We start from the raw sequence: 13,348 nt of genomic DNA on the forward strand, positions 1-13,348 counted from the left end.
ATGTTTATCATAAAAATAAAGAAAATTAAATAAATAAGAAAACAAATAAAGAAATAAAAGCATCTAACATGTTGATTGATTACATTTTAATACACCCGGTGCACCATTTTCCACCATCTAGGGCAAGTAAAGCCATTTTGCCCTTGTAAAATATAAAACATTTTATGACACTCTTATTAAATCTTCCCAACTGTTGTTAAAATTGAATAGAAGATGTTAATTCTGTTGAATGTGCTGGAGCATTTGCTTCGGTTGTCGCAAAAATAAAAAGAAAAAAGAAGAAAAAAAAAGAATAAATGTACCATATGCTTGCAATGCTTGAATTTTATTGCACTTATATATTATGTTGGTGAAATATGCAAGAAAAAAAAAACATTATTTAAGTTCTTATCTTCATATATGCATATAATTATATATAAATGGTGTCTATTTGCAATACCACTGTAAATTACATTTTCAGAAAAGGCAAAATATGTAATTGTTGTATAAAAGATATGTGCCATAAATATTCAGCGTAGGGCAAATAAATGAAGGACGGTTTGCTAGTTTAAAAAAAGAAGTATTTTAAATATATATGTATGTAATTTATCAAGCTCGTTGAGAGCTAAGAACATGGACACTCATTTATTGAGGGACTTTATTTTTTTGGTGTTTGCTCATTTTCCTGTGCTAGAAACGCTGCATGCTTTATATGATGTCATTTTTCCATTCATTGCTGGCACACTAAGCCTTGTAAGTTAAAGTCTAAACAATTACTCAGACCTATTTACTGAATACTGTAAATATTTTAATGTAAAAATAAATTCTCTTTATTACTAAATGTGTTGTTTTTGTGCGTTTCAATTGTGCAACTAAGCATGCCATGGTAGATGGATTTATTTTTGCTGAAAAATCCTTGGTAGGTGACTATGCCTGTAGATCAGGCCTATCCAATTCTGTAGATCAAGACTATCCAAAGATGAACCCATGATAAAGACTCATAACCATTTTAATGATAACCAATTGCCGAGCACCATGCCAGCTGGATAGTGGGAGCAGCACATACATGGCTCACCCTGAAAATCAAGACAGTATCTGAAATTTGTCCTGCATGATCCGAGAAGGTGGAGAAGTATCCAGGTGTTATAGTGTCATAACTGTACATCCCCAACCCACAAGTGGCTGGTTTCCCATTTTCTCTTCTCTGTTGTCTCCTCCACTCCAATTTTATGTCCACTTGGTGGCTGACCTGTGCATGAGCTAGGCCGGCACTACAACAGAATTTAAAGAAAAAGATGGGAACATCAAATGTGTCAGAAGGTCCTCATAAATCCTCTGAAAAGTAAAAGACAGAAACCTCAGATGAGTCAGAAGGTCCACATAATCTGAAAATATTGGATGTAGGATTGCTGTGATTAAGTATGTTCAGCAGACATCTATAAGACAGGCAGTGAGTTTAACAAAAATCATCTGGTTCTTAGGTCTTAAAATTAAGTAACTACATCATCAGATGAACAACAATGCAAAAAATTATAACATGGCATTATTCATTTAACAAAAACAAGAACAAAATGCAGAAGCAATGTGGGAAAAGTTAAAGGGGTACTCAGGTACCACAGTTTATGGTTACCTAGCGTGTTTGTAGTGAGTTTAGCACTTTTGTAATTCACATGTTATACATCTGTCCACAGCATATATGTTTTTTACTGACCTCTTTTCTGTGACCGAAGTTCAGTAGTTTTTCTGGTTGCTTTTGACTGTCGTCCACACTCATGGCCATGTTTGTTCACTGTTGTGGACAAGACGTCAGAGCTGCAGGCGTTGCTGTTTTTTTTTTTTCTCCTGCAATGGTTTTGCCCCTTTTCCACACCCCTGTAATGAATATTCATTGAATTGTTGTGGGAGGATGGATGTCTCCTCCCACTGTCAGCCGGCCGGCTCCTTACATGACAGTGCGCTCAACCTATCACCAGCTGAGGCGGGACATCGCTGCAGCCGGTCATATGCTGATGGCTCTGTGACGTTCCTGTCCCCAGGAAGAAGCATGAGGATTGCAGCGGAGGACCGTGAGGCCATTACCGTGGCAACGGGGGAACGCAGGAAGGTAAGTCAAAGTTTAATTTCTTTATTTTTGCAGACCGGGCACAGGAATATCTAAAATTCATCAGTGCAGATGTCCTTTAACCCTTGCAGGGACATCGCATTGGGGGGTGAGGGGGGAAGGGCAGGAAGCAGAGCAGCGTCACATATGATTAGTTCCCTAATGTGGGGACAGTGTGCTGCAGATGACAATTCATTGGAGGGAGGGGGAGAGAAGGAGAGCAGCGCCGGCAGGTCACATATCATTAGTTCCCCCCACTGACAATTAATTCATTCCCTGATGTGGGGACTGTGGGGTGAGAAGCTGACAGTGAGGGTAGGATGAGTATACTAATGAACAGGGGGGGGAAAAAGCCGTCCACAAACAGGGCTGGGCAGCAACACAAAACAATTTGGGCAGGGAACTGTAGGAGGAGACAGGCTACAAGGCATCCTGGGAGCTGTAGTTTCTAAAACAAAGGCAAAGCAGAAATAGATGCTACACTACATGGACATACTTGTGCAAGGAAAAGAAAAGAAAGACAAACAAAGAGCAGGCACGAGACCAGAGATAACAAGAAAACTCACCTGCAAGGGTAAGGAGAAACTGAAAAAACACAATTGGCCACCAGAGTACCCCTTTAAGAATACTGTTACTGCTTCAATGGAGATTAAAAGGGTAAGTAACAGCCAGGTACTGATGTTAAAAAAAATTTATTATATGTGTCCCTGCTTTAATCACAAGATGGTGCTTGTATCGTGTAAACACCCTGTTTTTTTTTTTAACTTTATTTGTTCATCTATTTCATACAATTTAACTCATTTTCTTACAAGTTCCCATACAATATATATACCGTATTTATCGGGGTATACCACGCACCGGCCTATAACACGCACCCTCATTTTACCAAGGATATTTGGGTAAAAAAAGTTTTTTACCCAAATATCCATGATAAAATGAGGGTGTGTGTGTGCGCGTGTATACCCCGATATACCCCCAGGAAAGGCAGGGGGAGAGAGGCCGTCGCTGCCCGCTTCTCTCCCCCTGCCTTTCCTGGGGTCTAGAGTGCTGCTGTCGGCCCTTTTCACCCCCTGGTTATCAGCGCCGCTGCCCGTTCTGTCCCCCTGACTATCGGTGCCGGCGCTGATAGCCAGGGGGAGAGAAGCGGCGCCGACAGCCAGGGGGAGAGAAGAGGCAGCGGCACCCATTGCCGGCGCCGCTGCCCCGTTGCCTCCCCCCATCCCAGGTGGCATAATTACCTGAGTCGGGTCCGCACTGCTCCAGGCCTCCGTCGTGCGTCCCCAGCGTCGTTGCTATGCACGGCGCGGCGCTCTGACGTCATGCGCTGCGCCGTTCAGCGCATAGCAATGACGCCGGGGACGCACGACGGAGGCCTGGAGCAGCGCGGACCCGACTCAGGTAATTATGCCACCGGGGATGGGGGGAGGCAACGGGGCAGCGGCGCCGGCAATGGGTGCCGCTGCCCCTTCTCTCCCCCTGGCTGTCGGCGCCGCTTCTCTCCCCCTGGCTATCGGCGCCGGGGGACAGAACGGGCAGCGGCGCCGATAACCAGGGGGTGAAAAGGGCCGACAGCAGCGCTCTAGACCCCAGGAAAGGCAGGGGGAGAGAAGCGGGCAGCGACGGCCTCTCTCCCCCTGCCTTTCCTGGGGGTGTATCGGCGTATAACACACACACAGACTTTAGGCTAAAAATTTTAGCCTAAAAAGTGCGTGTTATACGCCGATAAATACGGTACATAGAATAGAACATAGAATAAAACATATATCTTAAGATGTACTCACAGACTTAAATTCAACCAGTATTCATATTGATATTAAGCACCGATAGGGAGGGAAAGGAAAAAAAAAAAAAAAAAAAAAATATATATATATATATATATATATATATATATATATATATAAAAATAAAAATATAAAAAATAAAATAAAACACTTCCACGTAGCATTTAACATGTAGGTTCTATCTACCCACCGCTTCCATATAAGAAAAAACGTATCTACTTGTCCTCTCTTATAATAGATCGCCTTTTCCCATGCCACCACTTTCTCCATTTTCTTAACAAACTGTTCAAGAGTGGGGGACTTTGTATTTTTCCATTCCTGTGCTATTAACTTCCTAGCATTGTACAAAACTCGACCAATAGCTACTTTAGATTCATTTGAGAGGTTTAAGCCATCCATATATCCCAGGATACATGTTTTAGATACCAGGGGAATATTCATATTCCGGATACTGTCTACATAATCCATAATTTGAGTCCAAAAATCTCTAAAATGTAGACAGGACCAAAACATGTGCATCAAATCCGCTGGATTAAAAATGCACCGTGGACAGCTGGCATCCTCCCTATATCCAATTCTGTGCAAGAGGTTGGGGGTTCTATATGACCTATACAGAATGTATAATTGTGTTAACCTTGCCCCCTCCCCTAATGCCTGAAAAGGCATGCTCTTAAGGATGGATTCCCATTGGTCAGGCAGGACACTCTCCTCCTCTTGCCATCTACAGAAAGCCGGTACCACCAGTTTTAATTGGCTTTGTATTATTAATAAATTGTATATCTTTGAGATAAACCCTTTTTGTTTTGTTTTTTCCATTAATATATTGTCAAGTACTGAGTCTTTATTTATAATAAAACAATTATAAAAAGAAAAGAGGTGCGCTCCTGGTGAAATACTGCGGGATGAACAAGAAAGGTGTATGGATAAATTGCACCTTACCGTGTGGTGTTGTACTAAGAGTACAACACCTAAGATTGCATGTAGACTCACTCAAGTCGATGACAGGTGGCAGCCTCGGTGTCCGATTCCCGTAACTTCTCAGTACGGTGTTTAAAGTATTGTATGAACAAAAGGTAAGAGATAGTCTCTTACCTTTTGTTCATACAATACTTTTTTTATAATAAGTGGTACTTGTCTTTTCTGCGCCGCCACCGTATGGGACAGTTGGAGATATCGATAGAATACCCTGCTAGACAGCTGGAAATCCACCTGTAATTCCTCAAAAGTGCGAATCGGGTCGTCGCTGATAACATCTTTTAGCTTTGTTATTCCTGACCTTACCCAATTTTCAAAACCCGCCAGTTTGTAAAGTTCGGAAAGGTCCTGATTTTCCCAAATGGGTGTGTATTCGTTACATCCACTCACCCCCCTTATTTTTTAGATTTTTTGCCAAGTTTTGTGAATTAAATTAAAAGTTGGGAGAAGTGCCTGTTTTTTCATTTTGAAATCTCCCCTTTCCAATGCCAAAGTGAGATCACTCGCAGTGAGGGTTTGCATCACAATGCGCATATTACAATTCAGTTCGCCTATAAGGCCCCATCCTATGATATGCTGACTTTGCGCACCCAGAAAGTATAACCACGGGTTTGGTAATGCCAAACCCCCCTCTGTTTTCCCCCTCTGCAAGTAATCTAGTTTTAATTTAGGCTTTCTCCCGCTCCAGATCAAGTCACAAAATTGTGTATTAATTCTATGAAACAGGGAGAAGGCCAGCCACACCGGGGAATTATGCAAAACATACAGAAGTTGTGGCATCCAGACCATTTTTATAAGGTTTATTCTTTCAACCGGTGAGAGACTTAATTTGTCCCATGCCATACTTTTCTTTTTAAACGAATTTAATAATGGAAATATATTTAACTTATCTTAATCCTGAATTATTGGGGATACTTCTATCCCTAAATACTTTAACTGTTTTGTACAATTAATTATTAATGTGTCATCAATCTGTACATGTTGGATCTGTCGATCTATGGGTAGTAAATATGATTTGTCCCAATTTATATTAATACCGGAAAAGCTTCCAAAACAGGTAAATATCTCAACGGTAGCTTAGAGTGATGGCCCCATATCATTTAAAAAAAGCAGAGTATCATCGGCGTATAATGAAATTTTATTACAATATTCCCCATATTGAAAGCCTGAAATTTGTGACGCATTCCGAATATATTCCGCCATTGGTTCCATGCTTATAGCAAACAACAAGGGGGATAGCGGGCATCCCTGCTTTGTTCCTCGATGCAGCGGAAACCTATCTGAGATATATCCATTTACCCGAATACGCGCAACCGGATCTTTATACAATATTTTTATCCATGCTATAAATCTTGGGGTAAACACCCTGTTAAACCTAAACTAGCTAGAAACCTTCAGAAGCTTGGCTGTACGGGGGCTGTACTGGATTGCTGAGCAGACAATAAAGTTTTTGACCAATGAGCTGACAGCCTTACCCAGGTTATCAGTTATGATGTAACTTGTTTGCTTGCTATGGTAAAAGTTGCTGGCGTGTCTTAGCTCAGTGTGATTCCTGCTTCACACTTCATGTAGGGATGACCCATATCAATATGTGAATAAAGCACCATGAGGGAGATTTATCAAAACCTGTCCAGAGGAAAAGTTGCTGAGTTGCCCATAGCAACCAATCTGATTGATTCTTTCATTTTTTTAGAGGCCTTTTCAACAATGAAAGAAGAAATTTGATTGGTTACTATGGGCAACTCAGCAACTTTTCCTCTGAACAGGTTTTATTAAATACCCCCCCCCCCCCCCCATGACTTTGAAGGTGATCCTGTCTCTTTGCATTAGTTTACCTCAAGTTGATAATCAAATGCCCTTAAATCGCCCTTAAATCGATCATCAGCAAGTGTGAGCACTAGGGGAGTATCCCTATCCGCTTGGATCATCAAGAAATCGGTGATGGCTTTTCTCTGTACGTACAGTTGGTCCAACATATGGAGGGTGGAATTCCAACGTGTGGCAACGTCACAAATCAGACTGTGTTGGGGGATACCGTTCTGACGCTGCAGCTCAAAGAGGGTATGCTGTGAGTGGCTGAGGTGCATACAAAGTTTCCTTCCCATTGTTAGGATGTCTTGCAAATGGGGGGAAAACTTCAGGATCTGCTTCACAACCAGATTGCCCATGTGTGCCACGCAGGGCGCATGGCTCAGCCTTCCCAGTCGCAGCGCATGCAAGATGTTCTTCCCGTTGTCAGTCACCATGGTTACCATTTCTGGTTTTTGTAGAGTAAGCCTTTACAAAGGACTTTTAGCAGTTCCTCTCCTGTGTGACTCTTTTCACCAAGGCAAACCATGTTAAGAACAGCGTGACACCGCTATGACCTACACACATGGTATGCTGAAGGGCCACTGAGACCTGTTTGGGCAGTGGAGGCTGAGGACACAGTGGAGAATGAGGAGTCGGAGTCGCACACTGTCACAGGACCAACGGCCTGAGAGCATGGAGGAGGAAGCTGCGTGACCTGTCGAAGTTTGGGTTGTGGTTATACAGGAACAACATTCACCCAGTGAGCCATAAAGGACATGTATTGTCCATGACCATAGTTACAGCTGCAAACGTCGGCGCTGGCGTGCAATTTGGTACACACCGACAGGCTCAAGGACTGGACCACCTTTTCTTCCACAAAATTGTGCAGGGCTGGTACTGCCTTCTTCGCAAAGAAATGACGGCTTGGCACTCTCCACCTCGGCACGGAACAAACCATCAGTTTTCTGAAAGATGCAGAGTCCAACACTTGAAAAAGGAGGGGCTACAGCACCAGCAACTTGGATACGATCAAATTCAGCTTCTTTGCCGTTGGATGAGTGGGCGCATACTGTTGTCTCTTGGACATGGCTTTACCGATGGATTGTTGGCAGAAAGGATGACTAAAAGTAGGAGGAAACAACAACCTACAAGTGTGGAGAACCACACAGCAAAATTGTGAATATACCCCAATTACAAATAACTTGTAACAAGTTTAATCATATATAAAAATAATTTAATTATAATATATCTGTTTAAAAAAATGCATATATATATATATATATATATATATATATATATATATATATATATAAAAATAAATATATATGTAGAAACCACAGAATCAATTCATAAAAAGGTAATATCAGAATAAAAATACATATATATAAAAAAGAATAAAATGTAAGGTGGATGCTGGGGTGAGAAAGACTATTTGGAATGGATTGAGGTATATTATACTGTCTACAGACTAGTATAACAAGTAGATGATTTTTTGTGGAAAAAAGACACTGAATTGTGCTGAAAAATTATTCCTGCCTCCTCTGCTAAGGTTTATGAAGTTGAGGCAGCTTGTTGAAATGTATGAGGCAACACACAGCTCTCTGCCACTCTCTGTAATACAATGCTGAAGAAAGTGACTGGGAGGTTAATGCCTGCAGCTGCAGTATAAATCATTTTCATTGAAAAAAACAATGCTCTACGTCCACGAGAACGCTGATGTGACTAGGAGGATGTTAAACGCTGCTGGACTGCGCTTTTCTCTGCTGTAACACACACTCAGGCTTTGCATCCTATGATCCTTCTGCAGTGTATTGTGATGAAGTGACTGGCTGCAGATTACATAGGGCTGTGACATCACAGGGGTGAATGTCTGCGGATAGGCTGCATCCTGTATGTGATTCAGGGTCATTTTGCCTACTTCCCTTCCCGCCTTGCCTTCCCACCTTTGCAGAATTCCTTGCCCCATGTACTGACATGTGGATCTGCCATTTTAGATGTCCTGGAGCCTGGAACACTGTAAAATGGAGTTTAATTACCGTATATACTCGAGTATAAGCCGACCCGAGTATAAGCCGAGACCCCTAATTTCAACCCAAAATCCCAGGAAAAGTTATTGACTCGAGTATAAGCCTAGGGTGGGAAATACCTCATCCCCCCCTGTCATCATCCAGACCCGTCATTAACATCCTCATCATCCCCTTGTCATCATCCCACACATCCCCCCTTCATCATCCCCTTGTCATCATTCCACACATCCCCTTATCATCCCACACATCCCCCCTTCATCATCCCCTTGTCATCATCCCACACATCCCCTTATCATCCCACACATCCCCCCTTCATCATCCCCTTGTCATCATCCCACACATCCCCCCTTCATCATCCCCTTGTCATCATCCCACACATCCCCTTATCCCACACATCCCCCCTTCATCATCCCCTTGTCATCATCCCACACATCCCCTTATCCCACACATCCCCCCTTCATCATCCCCTTGTCATCATCCCACACATCCCCCCTTCATCATCCCCTTGTCATCATCCCACACATCCCCTTATCATCCCACACATCCCCCCTTCATCATCCCCTTGTAATCATCCCACACCCCCCCCCCTTCATCATCCCCACCCCCCTTCATCATCCCCACACCCCCCCCCCCCTTCATCATCCTCTTCTCATCATTCGCCCTCAGTGGTCTTCAACCTGCGGACCTCCAGAGGTTTCAAAACTACAACTCCCAGCAAGCCCGGGCAGCCATCGGCTGTCCGGGCTTGCTGGGAGTTGTAGTTTTGAAACCTCCGGAGGTCCGCAGGTTGAAGACCACTGCGGCCTTCAACATGCGGACCTCCAGAGGTTTCAAAACTACAACTCCCAGCAAGCCCGGGCAGCCATCGGCTGTCCGGGCTTGCTGGGAGTTGTAGTTTTGAAACCTCCGGAGGTCCGCAGGTTGAAGACCACTGCGGCCTTCAACATGCGGACCTCCAGAGGTTTCAAAACTACAACTCCCAGCAAGCCCGGGCAGCCATCGGCTGTCCGGGCTTGCTGGGAGTTGTAGTTTTGAAACCTCCGGAGGTCCGCAGGTTGAAGACCACTGCGGCCTTCAACATCATCCAGCCCCCTCTCACCCCCTTTAGTTCTGAGTACTCACCTCCGCTCGGCGCTGGTCCGGTCCTGCAGGTCTGTCCGGTAAGGAGGTGGTCCGGTGAGGAGGTGGTCCGGGCTGCTATCTTCACCGGGGGCGCCTCTTCTCCGCGCTTCCGGCCCGGAATAGAGCCGTTGCCTAGACAACGACGTATCTGCGTCGTTGTCAAGGCAACGTGACTATTCTGAGGCCGGGCCCGAAGCGCTTAGAAGAGGCCTCCCCGGTGAAGATAGCAGCCCGGACCACCTCCTCACCGGACCACCTCCTTACCGGACAGCCCTGCAGGACCGGACCAGCGCCGAGCGGAGGTGAGTACTCAGAACTAAAGGGGGTGAGAGGGGGCTGGATGATGTTGAAGGCCGCAGTGGTCTTCAACCTGCGGACCTCCGGAGGTTTCAAAACTACAACTCCCAGCAAGCCCGGACAGCCGATGGCTGCCCGGGCTTGCTGGGAGTTGTAGTTTTGAAACCTCTGGAGGTCCGCAGGTTGAAGACCACTGCGGGTGGGGGAGTTCACTCGAGTATAAGCCGAGGGGGGTGTTTTCAGCACGAAAAATCGTGCTGAAAAACTCGGCCTATACTCGAGTATATACGGTAAGCAATTTGCGCGATAGAATAATATTAATAATAATATAATAATATAATAATATTTGCATTCGTTGCGAATCGAATATTTCCTGAAATTCGTAACAAATTCAGGTTCGTCAGCTTCGATTCGCTCATCTCTAGTGAACACCTCTATAAAAGCCAAAGTTTTTGGCACTTTTCTGTTCTGGAGCTTTCAGGCATGAGTTAACAGATTTGTCAAATGGGAAAAACATTAGCAATGATGATCTCAGAGAAGCAATTTTCGAAGCTCATCAGTCTGGAAAGGGTTAGAAGGCAATTTCCTTACAATTTGAAGTCAATCGTTTTACAGTGAAAAAGGTTACCAGCATATCTAATACCGGATTATAATGATGTTTTACTTACCTAGATCCCCAGTCTGGTTCCAGAGAAAAAGACTGGCTTTGTAAAATGGAGTCGGGATTCAATTATAGCCAGCATCCCTGCCTCCATTCCCTCTGCCCTGAAATGCTTCCCATCTCCTACATGGGTGAAGAGGTCCCATGACTATTTATGAGGTGGGTAGGAATATCACACGTGTTTTTTTTTTTTTTGCATTTTCGTTAAGTAAATAATGACACAAGGGTGTTGTTCATCTGAGTTTGTATTTACCTAATTGTGATTTTCTAAGGCAATAGGGGTCATTTACTAGTGTGATCTTTACTGTTTTTTTCTCAGGATTTGAGCCTAAATTGAATTGTATCTCATGCTTCCTGCACAAGAATTTGCGACCAAAAAAAAAAAAAAAAGACCAATGCTCCATTTTAATCAGAAAACCCCCTATAAGGGGTATAGTTACCAGGGAAAGGGGGTGTGGTCACCGAAAAGGAGGCATGTCCCTGGCAGTTTAAAAAAAATCCCACTACATTTACTAATGTTCTCACATAAAATTTTGTGGATTTAAAGGGGTATTCCAGGATCTTCTTTTATTTGACTATGCTACAGGGGCTGTGTAGTTTGTGTAGTTCATAATATAGTGTCTGTACTTGTGTTTGATGGCTGGTCTCGTAATTCTTATGTGATCTTTGCCATGATGTTTATTTTTAACAGAATACAAAATACGTGTTGTCTCAGGTTTTCCCAGGTTGCAGTGCGATACCACTAGTCAGGTGTTCAAAAGGTCCTATCCTTGCTTCAATGGGTAGAGCAACCACTGGGTGGGAAGGAGATCATTCTCCACAGGGCTGAAGGGTATTGTAGTTTTGCATCAGCTGAAGGAACCCCGGTTAGAAAACACTGGCCTATTGATTACAGCACAGCATGGAAGTCAACACACCTGTGGTTCAATGTGTGGCATGACTGATGTGTGGAAAGGTGAAAAGTGACCTCACACTTACAAATAAGGAATTCTGGGACTAGTTGGAGGGAGGGAACTTCAGCAGGAAATAGCCAATTCACAAAAAGAAATCAGCAGCATTATACTGGAATCACAAAATAGCCACTTAGACAAAGACAAGCACAAATCCTTCTTAAGCCCTATGTCCATTACTGTTTGTAAGGTAAGTACTAAAATCACTTTTTGTTGGATAACCCCTTAAAGCTCTGGAAAACCCGACAGCTTAGAGCAGTTGTAAAAAAAAGCTAAATGTAGGGAAAAGTACCAAATTGTCAAAAGAAAAAAAAAAAACACAAAGAAAGCTACACTCCACTCTTAATAAATCAGGGCCATTATATGTTAGTATATTGGTGAGACAACACAGAGGCTAAGAGTCAGAATCTTGTAATATGTCAACAATACATAACTGAAGAACTGAACTACCTGTCTCCCTGGCATAGAGGTCTGCAATATGAGGTATTTTTTAAAAGCATCATGTAAGCTTCATAAAAGACTTTAATATTTGGTATCATTATGTGCGGAAATGTCCAAACTATTAAAATATTATGTTAATGATCCTGTACGTAGAACAGCATCAACTTAAAATTTTTAAATTTTTTTTCATTTTCGATCACATCTCAAAAAAAAATAGAATAATAATTAATCGAAAAATTAGCCCTCAAACAGCTACATATATGAAAGAATATGAAAGTTATAGGGGTTAAAATAGGAAAATTTTTTGCACACAATAATAGTACAATAATAAAAAGTATGTAAACATGGGTATAATTTTATGAATAAAGTTAAAAAAATTTTACAGTTCCACTAAAAACATAATTTTTTTAATTACACCATTAGAGATGTCGCGAATTGTTTGCCGGCGAGCAGTTCCAAGCGAACTTAGCATGGTCGCGTTCACATCGCCGGGTGAACATATGTGAAGTTCGATTCGCCCCCTATACTTTAACATTGCGGTAAACTTTGACCCTGTGAGTCAGAGTCAGAAGACACAATACAGCCAATCAGCAGCAGTACCTCCCTTCCAAACCCTCCTACCTCCTGCACGGATGCCATTTTACCTTCATTCGGCATGCTGCAGGCTTAGAAAGTGGAGGGACAGAGAAGCTGCTCCTGCTGTAATAGGGAAAGTGATAGCTAGGTTGCTGCTAGGTGGTGTCTTCAGGGTCCACTTTACTCCTAAAGCACTAGTCTAACATCTGCTTTAAGGACAGCACCCAAAAAAGCCCTTTTTAGGGTTCAAATATCAGTCTGTGTGTCTTGCAACAGCTGGAGGCACCCTGGTTGGGACGGAACCGCTGGTTAAAATGGGTACTCCAGTGTAAAACTTAAATGGGCACTGTCATGAAATAAAAAAATTGATATGTTGTAGTACTTAAGTACTACAACATATCTCTAATATACTTTAATAAAAAAAAAGTGATTTTAAAACAGTTTAAAATCACTTTTAAATTCGGCCACTAGGGGTCACCCTAGTGATGTCACTAGTGAATTTCGACTCATTGAAGCCTGGCAATGAGTCGGAATTCACTCACTGCGGTGCTCGCTCCCGCCTGTCAATCAAACAGTTGGGAGCGAGCGCTGAGAACAGAAGAAGCGCGCATTGGCTCCCCTGCTCCCTGGCCGTGCACGCCGGCCCC

Source organism: Hyla sarda, chromosome 1, assembly GCF_029499605.1.
Source record: "Hyla sarda isolate aHylSar1 chromosome 1, aHylSar1.hap1, whole genome shotgun sequence".
NCBI lineage: Eukaryota > Metazoa > Chordata > Amphibia > Anura > Hylidae > Hyla > Hyla sarda.